Consider the following 13,917-nt stretch of genomic DNA (forward strand, 5'->3'; position numbering starts at 1 on the left):
CTCTTCCCAGTGGAAGGAGAAACAAAGAGACCAAACGTTCCCAAATGTGATCTTTAGATAGCCCAGAAATGTTAAAAGTTTATATTTTCTCTCCTCCAAGTGGGAGAAGAAGATTAGATCAGTTGCCAGAATTGGATCAAAGCTTTAGATAAACCAGACGGGGGATAAAAGGAAGAATACTCTTGCCATTTCTTCATCCTAACTGCTTCTTCAACTGCTGCAGACCTCCTGCCTCCGCTGTGCATTGCAGCTGGAGCTCCCCCAGAAACTGTGAACTTAAACCTGTAAATGTGAAATTTCCTGATAGAAGTTATAATAAATTTACAAGAGCATATAAAGAGATTTTTAATTGGCTTTGTACTTTGTGATTATTGCATCTGAATATATAATAAAATTTTTGTAAATGTTTGTAATTTCACAAATCCTAGAGGGAGCATCACAATCAGGGAAAGCTGCAAAGAAATGTGCTCTTAGGATACAGATTCCTTGCTTTTTATCATGGGTGAGTTGGTTGGAATTGAGGTTCTTGACGTATTTTAAAAATATGGCTTTGTAACTGATGTTTCTGATTCTCATTTTTGCCTACTATTAGAGCCCCTGAATAAAGGGAGATACAAGAACAGAGAGTCAATCTCCAGATGGAGATACAATTTTGATACTGTAAAAACAGTTTTTAATTGCTTATGAGCTCTTATAAAATAAGATATCTGACCCTTAGAGGCAGATACTTTTCTAGCCTAATGTGCATATTTTTGAGTGGATCAGTTTGGACACTCAGACTTACAAGACAAAAAAAGGTCAGGAAATCTTTGCTTGTCACTTGGAGTTGGAATACAGCTGTCTGGTCCTATTGAATTTCGGCTTTGCTGCTGCTAACGAAAAGCCACTGAATTTTTTAGAATCTGAATTCAGATACTCATTACCTGGATCTAACTCCAAGCTAAAACCTAATATTGCCTGTTATGGGCTGTTTTGACCTCAGCATGTGCTATACTAAAACGAGGCAGGCATACTTCTCTAATAAACAGAACTCAGATTCCAAGACTGCTGCAGGTTTAGGATCTCCCTCTGTGGGATCATAAACTATAAAATATCCTTGATGCTGACTGAACCATCTGTGTCATATACAAATGCCCACAGAAAAGGGCTTATTCTCTGATGGAACTATCTGAGCTCTGGACCAATTTTATATTTCTGAGACTGATTGCATTCCTAACTTGTGATCTCTGCCAAAGGCTGAAAGTTGGGAAGAGGACACATCATGGGGATGGTGAACCCTCCACCCACGTCTGACAGATGAGACTCTTGACCCACTGGGGAATGTTCACTGCTGTTGACCTGTGTTTGGCTTTTCTGATTAGTTATAGCTTGCAGTCATAAACCGATAGTTTAAGCCTACTTCCCTCAACTTTCTCCTGGTGCCGCAACTCAGTAAGCAATTTTATTACTAAATGCAGCTATTTCCAGAAAAAGGAATTGTGTTTGGTAGGTTGCTCACTAGGTAAGTGATCAGAATGAAAGGGATGGAGGGTGTACAAACTCATTTCAAAAATTTTTGAAAACTCAGGATTTTGTTCTAATTTCTAAACATGAAGTGTCTTTCTGATTAAGTTGTATACAAGACTTGTTTTTTGTTTGTTTTTGTTTTGTCTTTTTTTAACTGGAGAAAAAGCTTGGACTCTCTTGCATACAACTTTTCTATATGAATGATTTGGGTAACAGTAGGGATAATTGAAAAAGTATAAAGTTATGATTGCTGAATGAGATACACTTACTTTTTACTAACAGAGTAAAAACAAAACCCCGGTACCTGGGCAGACATGGGGAATGAAGAGGGGATTAATGATCTTTATTTTTCAAAACTGTCCCTGGAAGCTTTTTCCTCCTACCGAAGCAAAGAGAAAAATCCCCAGTGTTGACTTTCCAAGCTGCTGTGAGCATTTTGAATCAATCTTACTGCTGGGCCTATGATCACACCTGTCTCTGAGACAGCAGGGGGTGGCCTCAGCACTTTCCACGCAGAACACCTCCAGATGCCATTCACATTTGCGATGAGGATGAACTGGTATCAGGGACAAGCAAAACTATGTGGAATTGCCTGTCTCAGGCGGTTCATTTGAAACCAAGAACTGAACTGAGTTAAGTGAACGGGACTTAGAATCCTAGGGCAATAGGCCCCAGGGTGGGAGGCCACATCAAGGGCGCTGTTAACTTATACTCTGCCTAATTAATGTAGATCCTGTTTGTGGGTCCCTAACAACGATAAATTCTTTATTATATTATAATGTCCTGCATGTGCCCTCTGGGATTATACTTTTTATGTGTGTATCCTGTCAAGACACTGCCTTACTCCTGGAAGGCATTCAGGTCGACTTGAACTTACAGACCAGAATGCTGCTGTGACTAAATTGATGCTGTGGGCCAGGTTAAAAAGGGTAAGGAGGACGACACTTGTTTTCTAAGATAGACTTTTATGGTAAATGGGGTTTGTTTTAACTGAATAAATTCATGACCCCTAAAGGTTATCACTGAGATAACACTGCAATTTGGTGGGTTCTCCTGATAATAATTTTGTTGTAAATATGCCTTGACCAGAGGGCAAGAGGAGGACCGTGCAGAAAAAAGTTGAAATAACAGGGCTGAAACTGCTTTCCTTAGTAAAGCCTGCTTGCAAGGCTGGCCCTGGGCTGGGGTCTGTTAACTTAGGTTTCAAGGGGATTCCAGTCATCCCCAGAACTAGTAAGAGTGGTTCACTGTGCCTAAATTGTTTGTACAACAATATGTTTTATGCTGAACACCTGCTTTCCTTCTTGGAGTCTGTAATTTTGATACGTGATAGGCAGAGGGTGCATGCATAACCAACTCCCAATAAATGAGTCTTTTAGAGACCAGTGAGAGCGTTTTACACATGTTGTCATAACTCACTGCTAGAGAAATTATGTGTCTACTGGGAGAGGACTTTTGGAAGCTTATGCCTGATTTCCTCGATACTTTACTACATGTGGCTTTTCCCTTTGCTGATTTTCTTGATATCTGTATTTGTTTACCAGAGCTGTGTAACAAAATACCACAGACAGGGTGGCTTAAACAACAGAAATGTACTTTCTCAAAGTTCTGGATTCTAGAAGTTCTGGATTGACATGTTGATAGGGTTGGTTCCTCCTGGGGCCTCTCTCCCTGGGCTGCAGATGGCCACCCATTTTCTGCCTCTTCACATGGTTGTTTCTCTGTTCATGTGCCCTTGGCATCTATCTGGGTGCCCCAATCTCCACTTATAAAGACACCAGTCATATTGGATTAAGACCCACTCTAATGGCCTCATTTGAACTTAATCATCTTTTAAAGGCTCTGTCTCCAAATACAGTCCCATACTGAGGTACTTGGGGTTAGGACATCCATATATGAATTCGGGAAAGGGTGGGAGAGGCATGATTTTAAGCCCAGAACAGTATCTATTGCTGTAATAAATCGTAGCCATGAGTACAACCATATACTGAGTTCTGTGAGTCCTCCTTGTAAATTTTCAAACCTGGAGGTGGTGTTGGGGGCTTCCAACAAAATCAGTATATAGTCATTTTTTGGTAAATGTTCTGTGTGTGCTTGGTATGAAAAAAGATTATTTACCAGTTTTGGGGTATGTCATTCTATACGTGTAAATGTTGTCAACTTTGTTAATCATGTTGTCTTCATGGTAATTTTTTTTTCTGGAATGTTTTTTGGTGTCTTTGTTATTTTATTTTATTTTATTTATTCTATTTTATTTTTCTGCTGGTTTTCTCTCCTTTCTGTGTACCTTATTTTTGCATCGTGAATCAGGCATTTAGTTGAAAAACTATTTGTAGCAATTCTTTTGTAGAAAAGAGGATTTACTTTTTCTCTTGCAAGGCGCCTGGAGACAATGGCAATCTAAATCAGTTCATTCAACTCCAGGTTTTGAAATGATTTGAAATTGCTTTACAGCCACTAAGTCTGAACTACTTCCAATTAAACCATAATTTGGGGATGTAGCTTTTAAGAACCCAATGTACAGTTTTTCATCCAAGCCCTACAAGGCTGTTGATACCTTTGATACCCGTCTCAGGCATTTACTTTCCTTTACTCAGTTAAAAAATCCCCTAGAAAAAATGTTTCTCAGTTTTATTTCTCTGAATTTCCATTTTCTCTTGGATCTTATTCTAAGAATGTTTCACAATCTTGTAAGCTCTCAGGATGTTTTTTACTTTTTATCAAGCATTTCTGATCATCCTCAGTAGGTAGATAATTCCAAACTAACTAGTATAAAAGTAGAGGTCCTCTTAGCCTTCATTCCTCATTTATCAAATGTTATTATATCTCTAGTTTGAAGGTTTATGATGATGGTCAAACTAGATGTTTGAGTCAGCCCTTTGAGAAGTTTCTTGGCTGTGGTCTACATATACAAACTCCTTGTTTTCTCCATTTGATTAGCCAGATCAAAGAAATAAATCTTTTGGGATAAGCCCTTTTTTAATGTCTTTTTTTAGTAAATGATACATTCATCTATCACATGAACATTGTGCTGTTAGAAAAGGCATTTTAACCTTATTTACTAAAAGAAAACTTCTCATTTGATGTGAGACCTATGTTTTTTTCAAAGATTAATTCAAGCTCTTTGTCTTTCTGGGAGACAACTATAATCTACTTTTCTCTTAATAAATAGCACTCTAAACCTTCTAATATATTTTATATTAAATATTGCTTGTAAATGTACTTAAATCCTACAATCGTCTAATGAAAAACCATAGCATTTATAGATAGAAAACTGTAGAAGCTGCTCTGGGAATAGATATGTTCATACAGTCAACTTTTATTTCCTTTGGCCACACCACAGGGCATGTGGATCTTAGTTCCCAGACCAGGGATAGAACCTGCAGCTCCTGCAGTGGAAACATGGAGTCTTAACCACTGGACCACCAGGGAAGTCCCCATACAGTCAACTTTTGTATCCAATTATTTCAAAATATTCTCAGGTGTCTTATAAGTAAAAAAAAAAAAAAGAAAGAAAAAAAATTAAAAAGTGTACTCAAAAAAGCTAGAAAAGTATTTTGAAGGAAGTGTAGAGGAAACAAGCTACACGACTTTGAAATAACATGTTTCCAAAAGAACTTCTATCACCAGTAGTAAGCACTAGGGAGAAGAGAGCTCTAGACCTCTCCTTAGCAAGCGTAAGTTTCTTTTATGCTTTATCAACTCTTCTAGAAGAGCAGAGTCTGATGGGCAACTTAAATTTCCACTGAATTGTATTTTAAAAGGTAACATAATACTATTGAAAATAAAAGAGATGCTGAAGGTTCCAAGCACAGTAGAGTTATACATTCTTTTCCACAGAACTGATGAACAACTAGAGCATGTTTGTGAAGTTATATTTATTAATAGAATTATATTTGTAATGCAGTTCAGTGGATTTTTCATTAAAGGAATTGTGCAATAGTTTGTTAATGGATGTAGTTGTTGTCTGATGATATTTAAGCTTGAACTTTTAAATATTGGATTTTTTTTTCTAGTAAAATTTTTAAATTATAATATGAATCTCCAACAGCTTGAAATAAAAATTTCCATGGTCTTCAATTGAACTGTATGCCGCTTTCTTTTAGAATGTCCTGTTTTTCATTAAAATAATTTCTAAACCACTCTATATGTTCAACCTTCTGCTTAACACTCAGATATGGGTTTTTGGAAAGGCCACAGGTCATCAACTCCATGAAGTGGCGAATTGGTCCTTGTTTTGGAAAATCCTCCAGGTATTTATCCAGAAATATATGTTCATGAAATTCTGAACCATCATCATCAAAACCTGCTTCGTTGTTAGCTGGGAACTCCCACAATTTCCCCTCTTTTGTCAACTGGATCATCTCTTCAAAACCATTCTGAAAGTGTTGTACTTTGACTGCCGCTAACTGCTTAGAAAACTCTACATCCCAAAGAGAAGGTGCTGCCTCTGTTTCAGGTGCCTCTTCAGTAACTGCCTTAAGCTCAAAATTATTAAGCCTCTTCCCCTTGAATATATTTTTCCTAAAACTTCTTCTCAAATCAGCAGCCTTCTCTTGGCCAACAAAATCATCAGTCCCTTCATCAAACTGAATCTGATGCACTGGTCTTGTGCTAACTCTCACTGTGGCAGATCTGGCAACTTTCATATCTGATATGATGTTAGTGAAACTAATTTTAGGTCTCTCTCCATCCTTCTGTGCCCTCGAGTCTTCCTCGTGCTGCTGGAGCTGCTTGAGCAGCTCTGACTTGTTCATCTGCTTAACAAAAGGGAGAGAGTCTGCAACCGCGGACGCAGCAGTCACAACTCAGGGACTCACTTCTCTTTGGGGGTCATCTTCTGGAGCTTTCTGAAGTCTGCCAATTGAAGCCTCCAAACTTTTAAGTTGGCTTCTGTTGGGTGGCTTTGTTGTTTGTACATTTACTGTGCTTAATTCAACTTTCACTCCCTTAAGAATCTTTTACGTCTTTTTACGTATTCTCCTTTACACTGTGTTGGCTCTCTGTCTCCTTGGAAATCTCACAAGTTGGAACAGACTGCTCATCTTTCTTGCTATAGATCACGCTGTTAGTGCCAAAATATCTTTGGATATTATTTTTTGTCCTGACCGTGTTCATGCAGAGACGCGAGTAGCACGATGGCGGCCGCCGATACCTCTGGGCCTCCGGAGCACAAAGGGAGGCGGGAAAGGGGGCGAAGAGGGAGGAGCGGAGAAACAGAATTGGGCACACAGGGGCGACAACGCGTCCTCTACATATTGGATATTTTTAAAGCAGTATTGCTCATAGTAATATGGGGATGAATGTAAGGAAATGGAATTTTGATTTGATATCTACTGCTTTTGACTGTTTGTCATCTATCTCCTCTTCATTGGCAATGAAATGGTGAGTTTCCTTTGGAAAACTACCCTTTGTTTCTCATGCTCTCTTGATTCTACCCTTGTCTAATTAAGAGGAATGTGACTCACTAGGCCAATCAGACGCTTCCTGTTGGGAATTTGAATCTTGAGCAGCATGGTGAGAATAACAAAATGTTTGGAGCTCATTTATCCCAATAATAGTGGCCTGAAAAGTCCGATCAGTTTGGCTGCCTTTGTCCCAGAAGACGCCTTGTGTCCTGTCCTCTGTATTACCTGATTACACTGCTTTCCTTTATTTGTGCCATACCAAATTCTTCCAGTAACTTTGCCCTCCTTTTCTAAGTTAATCAGAATTGTTTTCTGCACACAAGTGCCTAACCAACTGGTGATTTTTATACAGAAAGCACATGGAATAATAGGTAAATCTTTTCATTTTTTCTAATTTCAATTTTTAATTGTTGTTTTCATAGAAATACAGTTTATATTGGAGTATAGTTGCTTTACAATATTGTGTTAGTTCATAGTGTACGGCAAAGTGAATCAACTATACGTATACATATATCCACTCTTTTTTGCATTTCTTTCTCATTTAGGTCACCATAGAGCATTGAGTAGAGTTCCCTGTGCTACACAGTAGGTTCTCATCAGTTATCTATTTTATACGTAGTATCAATAGTGTATATATGTCAATGCCAATATCTCCCAATCCATCCCATCCCACCACTTTCCCCCTTTGTATACATACATTTGTTCTCTACGTCTGTGTCTCTATTTCTGCTTTGCAAATAAGATCATCTATACCATTTTTTCAGATTCCACATATATACCTTAATATATGTTATTTGTTTTTCTCTTTCTGACTTACCTCACTCTGTATGACAGTCTCTAGGTCCATCAATGTCTCTACAAATGACCCAATTTCATTCCTTTTTATGGCTGAGTAATATCTCATTGTGTATAGGTACCACATCTTCTTTATCCATTCCTGTCGATGGACATTTAGGTTGCTTCCATGACCTAGCTATTGTAAATAGTGCTGCAGTGAACACTGGAGTGCATGTATCTTTTCGAATTATGGTTTTCTCTGGGTATATGCCCAGTAGTGGGATTGCTGGGTCATATGGTAGTTTTATTTTTAGTTTTTTAAGGAACCTCCATACTGTTCTCCATAGTATCAATTTACATTCCCACCAGCAGTGTAGGAGGGTCCCCTTTTCTCCACACCCTCTGCAGCCTTTATTGTTTGTAGACTTTTTGATCATGGCCATTCTGACTGGTATGAGGTGATACCTCATTGTAGTTTTGATTTGCATTTCTCTGATACTTAGTGATGTTGAGCATCTTTCATGTGTAATGAAATTTCTGCTTGTGCTAAACTTATCTACTGCAGTGTTTCCAAAAACTGGCTTCAAATTAAAGTCAATGAACTTTAAAACCATGTTAATTGCCAATTAATTCAGACTATTGAACATGAAGACCAAGCAAAAATGTGTTTTGTTTGTTTGTTTTATTGTTGTTGTTGTCAGTGCTTTTCATTTTAGCTTATTGTTTTAAATGTGGTTTTATTCTCTTATTTCAAAGAAAACATCTTTTATTGTGAGTTCTAAAATAATATTCCATATTCCCCTCTCTTTTCCTAAGGTCATACGTCTTAAAGTATGGTTTACCTCAATTTTTATAATATCTTTTATCTTGGGTCAGTAGTAGTTTTATTTGTTTCATTTTTATAGAAAGATTTGTAAACAGTATAAAATACCAAATAATTTATCAAGATTTGTATTGAAAAATGTAGTACCCTGACTCTTTCATTTCCTATTCCTATTTTTCCTTCTCTGTCTTTGAACTAAGATTTTCCTTCTGGTATTTATTTCATATTATTAAGTAAATAGTCATTTTTTCCTAATTTTTCAATTTTACATAATAAGTATTGTAATTATATTAGTCAGTGTTTTATAGAGAACCAGTACCAATGGGATATATATTATTATTGTATAAGTATTATATTATCTTACTATATATGTTCTTATTGTAGGATATATATCAATTTATTTATTTATTATATATTTATCATTTATTTTGATACATATTATAAAGAATTGGATCATGTGATTATGGAGGCTGAGATGTCCCAAGATCTGCAGTTGGCAAGCTGGAGACCCAGAAGAGCTGATGGTATAGGTTCTAGTCTGAGTTTGAAGACATTATCTTGGAATCAGTCAGCCAGAGAAAGCAAATTCTTTCTTACTCAGCCTTTTTATCCTAGTCAGGCTTTCAATGGTTTGGATGAGGCCCACCTACATGGAGGAGAGCAATTTGTTTTACTTAGTCTACTAATTTGAATGTTAATCACATCTAATTATGCTAAGAACTGAGCAAATAATGTGTGATCTCTCATCTATCTATCTATCTATCTATCTATCTCTCTCTCTATCTTTGGAGCTGGAGCCCCATCCCTTATTCAATGCTGTCACTACTATTGGGTTCATGTCACTCTAATTCAGTTATATTACCCTAACGTTGCCCCTGTCTCCTTCACAGAGGCAAGGTTCTGTAAGCAATTGTTTAGCTTTCTTTTGGTTATGATTAATGATTCTTGGCTTTGGAGTATATTTTACCCAGTAAGCAAGACAAAGCCAGATAAAGAAGAATCTCAGTCTCAAAATCAGTGTCATGGAAAATATTAGTGATTAATAAAATTCCATCTGACAACAACTTAGATATGCAATATGTTAAATTGGAAATAACAATGAAAATAAATAAAAAGATTATCTTTTCTCATGTTCTCAGTGAAAGAAGTCCAATAAAAATGCAGCAAACTTCCTTAACACCAGTACACGTTTCCCGATTATTTTGGTTTTTGATGTGTTCTCTCATAAAAAATAGCTACGCCCTTTGGAATATGATTGATTCCATGTTTTGGGGCAGGAAAAATTTAATTTGGACTTTGAATATACTATTATTGCCAGAAGGAAGGATTCTTTCAAGGCTGCCTGGTGGGAGATGGCTAATATTAAAAAGACAAAAGGAACCATATTAAAGGGGCTTATAATGGCTGACTGTGACAATTTTAAATTAATGATGACAGGAAAAAACTCTCAGAATTAATGGAAACAAATTCAGTTCTTCAAAGGCCATGATTTCATAGTAACATGAAACTGAGAGGACTTCCCTGGTGGCACAGTGGTTGAGAATCCATCTATACCAATGCAGGGGACATGGGTTCGAGCCCTGCTCAGAGAAGATCTCACATGCCGTGGAGAAACTAAGCCCATGAGCCACAACTACTGAGCCTGCACTCTAGAGCCTGTGAGCCACAACTACGGAGCCCACACTCCTAAGAATCCGTGTTCTGCAACAAGAGAAGCCATCGCAATGAGAAGCCCGTGCACTGCACCAAAGAGTAGCTCCTGCTCGCCGCAACTAAAAAAAAAAAGCCCACTCAAGCAATGAAGACCCAACACAGCCATAAATAAATAAGTTAATTAATTAATTAATTAATTTAAAAAAGAAAGTGAGAAATTAACATAAAGTGTATTAATTGCAATACAAAAGTAGGAGAGTATTATTGTATACACATTAACTGTTTTTTCTATTAAGTATATGTTTTTTATAAACTGCAAAGATGTCCATGTCCTTATTTCTCTCAGAGTAATAGAGAATAATAAATTCTGTGGTGGGGGGAAGGAGTGTTACTTATGCAAATAATTCTAGAAGGTTAGTGGCTGTACCATGAATAAGAAAAATAAAGTAGTCCCAATGCCGTGTAAAATAGACAGGTAGATGAGGGTCCTGCAGTGTGTTTCAGTTTGGTGTATTGGCTAAATTGTTCCATAGAGGAGAATTTAACATGTAGATGTTCATCTAGCATGAAAGACATCTTTTGAAGGACCTACTAAATGGAATTACATACAGATAAAATATCCTTATGTTTGCTTGTTTGTTTCTGTTTTTTCCCAACATTTTTATCCTAGTAAAATACACATAACATAAAATTTACCACTGTAACCATTTTTAAGTGTACAGTTCAGTAGCATTAAAATACATTCATGATGATGTCCTACCATCACCACCATCCATCTCCACAACTTTTCATCTTCTATAACTAAAATTCTATACAAGGTAAACAAGAACTCCCCATTTGCTCATTGTACCCCAGCCTCTGGCAACCATCATTACATTTCGTCTCTATGATTTTGACTACTCTAAATACCTTATATAAGTAGAGTCATACTGTATGTGTCTTTTATATGACTGACATATCGTTAAGCATAATGACCTCAAGGTTCATCCATGTCATAGCATATGTCAGAATTTTCTTACTTTTTAAGTCTGGATAATATTCCATTATATGTATATACCACGCTTGCCTTATCCATTCATCCGTCAATGGATACTTGGGTTGTTTCCACATTTTAGCTATTGTGAATAACGCTGCTATGAACATGGGTGTATAGACATCCATATAATTTTAATAATATCTAAGAACAGACAAAACATTAGATTATATAATACTTACTAAAAATAAGAGTGTGCATAATTTGTCTCAAAAACTAGGTTAAAAAAGTCTTACAGGCATACCTCAGAGGCATTGTGAGTTTGGTTCCAAGCCACCACAATAAAGCAAATATCACGATAAAGCAAGTCATACAAATTTTTTGTCTTCCCAGTGGGTATAAAACCTGTGTCTTGTGTTTACATTATTCTGTAGTCTATTAAGTGTACAGTAGTAGCATTATGTCTAAAAATATAAGGTACATATTTTAATTAAAAATTCTTTATTGCTAAAAAATGAAAACCATCATCTGAGTCTTCAGCAGGTCATAATCTTTTTGCTGGTGGAGGGTCTTGCCTTCATGTAGATGACTGCTGGCTGAAAAGAATGGTGGTTGCTGAAGGCTGGGGAAGCTGTGGAAATTTCTTAAGACAAGAATGAAGTTTGCTCCATTAATTGCCTCTTCCTTTCGCAAACGATTTCTCTGTAGCAGGCAATGCTGTTTGATGGCATGTTTCTCACAGTAGAACTTCTTTCAAAATTGAAGTCCATCCTCTCAAGCCTGGCTGCTATTTTGTCAACTAAGTTTATATAATATTTTAAATCTTTTGCTGTCATTTTCATAGTATTTTGTTATATGTTACAATTGTCATGATACAATTTTCATAGTATTTTCACCAGAAGTAGATTCTATCTCAAGAAATCACTTTTCTTGCTCATCCATAAGAAGGAAATCCACATCCATTAAAGTTTTATTATGGGGTTGCAGCAATTCAGTCACATCTTCAGGCTCCACTTTTTTTTTTTTTTTAACATCTTTACTGTAGTATAATTGCTTTACAATGGTGTGTTAGTTTCTGCTTTATAACAAAGTGAATCAGCTATACATATATCCCCATATCTCCTCCCTTTGCATCTCCCTCCCCTCTAGGTGGTCACAAAGCACCGAGCTGACCTCCCTGTGCTATGTGGCTGCTTCCTACTAGCTATCTATTTTACATTTGGTAGTATATATAAGTCCATGCCACTCTCTCACTTCATCCCAGCTTACCCTTCCCCCTCCACTTCTAATTCTAGTTTCTTGCTATCTTGACCACTTGTTACTCCACTGAAGTTTTGAAGCCTTCAAAGTCATTCACCAGAGTTTGAATCAACTTCTTCCAAACTCCTGTTAATATTGATATTTTGACCTCTTTCCATGAATTACAAATATTTTTAGTGGCATCTAGAAGGGTGAATCCTTACCAGAAGGTTTTCAATTGGCTTTGCCCAGATCCATCACAGGAATCACTATCTTTGGAAGTTATCACCTTAGGAAATGTACTTCTTAAATAATAAGATCTGAAAGTCAAAATTACTCCTTGATCTATGGGCTACTGAATGGATGTTGTCTTAGCAGACATGGAAACAACTTTAATCTCATTGTACATCTCCAACAGGGTTCTTGGATGACCAGGTATATTACATTGTCAATAAGCAGCAATATTTTGAAAGAAATCTTTTTTTTTTTTTCTGAATAGTAGGTCTCAACAATGGGCTTAAAATATTCAGTAAGCCATGTTGTAAACAGATGAGCTGTCATCCAAGCTTTGTTGTTTCATTTATAGAGCACTTGCAAGTAATACTGCTGTTTGGATTTTAAACAATCTTTACATCTTTATGTTGTCTCCTGACTTCTGTCTTTCAGTGTATGTGCTCAGTTATCCACTGAAAACTGAAGCCCTCCTATTTTAGTCAAAACCATACAAAAACTCTAGAAATTATCAAGCCACTAACAACAAAATATCAGAAAGAGAAATTAAGGAAACAATCCCATTTACCATCACATGAAAGAAACTGAAGATAACACAAATAGATGGAAAGATATATTGTGTTCTTGAATTGGAAAAATCAGTATTGTCAAAATGACCATGCTACTCAAGGCAATCTGCAGATTCAATGCAATCCCTATCATATTACAATGGTATTTTTCACAGAACTAGAACAAAAAATTTTTTAAAATTTTGTATGGAAACACAAAAGACACTTAATAACGAAAATAATCTTAAGAAAGCAGAATGGAGCTAGAGGAATCAGGGTCCCTGACTTCAGACTATATTACAAAGTTACAGTAATCAAAACGGTATGGTACTGGCACAAAAACAGACATTGAAGTATGTACATTGTTTTTTAGACATAATGTTATTGCATGCAATAGATTATAGTATAGTGTAAACATAACTTTTATATGCTCTGGCAAACCAAAAAAAAATTGTGATTTGCTTTATTGCAATATTCACTTTATTGCAATGGTCTGGAACCAAACCCACTATATCTCCTAGGTATGCTTGTATGTCAATGAAGAAATTGGGTTAGGACCAGCAAGAAAGTGATTTACTGAGACTTGAAGTAAAGATCACTCAATAGAAGTAAAGATCACTCCTCCATGCCCTGTTCCCACTCTGTTCCAGGTGCTTATTCTGAGAATCCCTTGTTTTAGAGCTTAATTTCCAAGCATGTGTCTCTACCTTCACGTGTGCCCCCTGAACCCACCCTCCACAAAGTGGCCAGAGTAACCTA

The 13,917-nt window shown here is 36.6% G+C and overlaps 1 pseudogene; it reads right to left on the bottom strand.

Moving 5' to 3' along the window:
• Window positions 1-5,536: 5,536 nt before the first annotated feature.
• LOC137226827 (small ribosomal subunit protein mS31 pseudogene) lies at window positions 5,537-7,022 on the bottom strand (annotated as a pseudogene).
• Window positions 7,023-13,917: the final 6,895 nt, after the last annotated feature.

Source organism: Pseudorca crassidens, chromosome 6 (assembly GCF_039906515.1).
Source record: "Pseudorca crassidens isolate mPseCra1 chromosome 6, mPseCra1.hap1, whole genome shotgun sequence".
NCBI lineage: Eukaryota > Metazoa > Chordata > Mammalia > Artiodactyla > Delphinidae > Pseudorca > Pseudorca crassidens.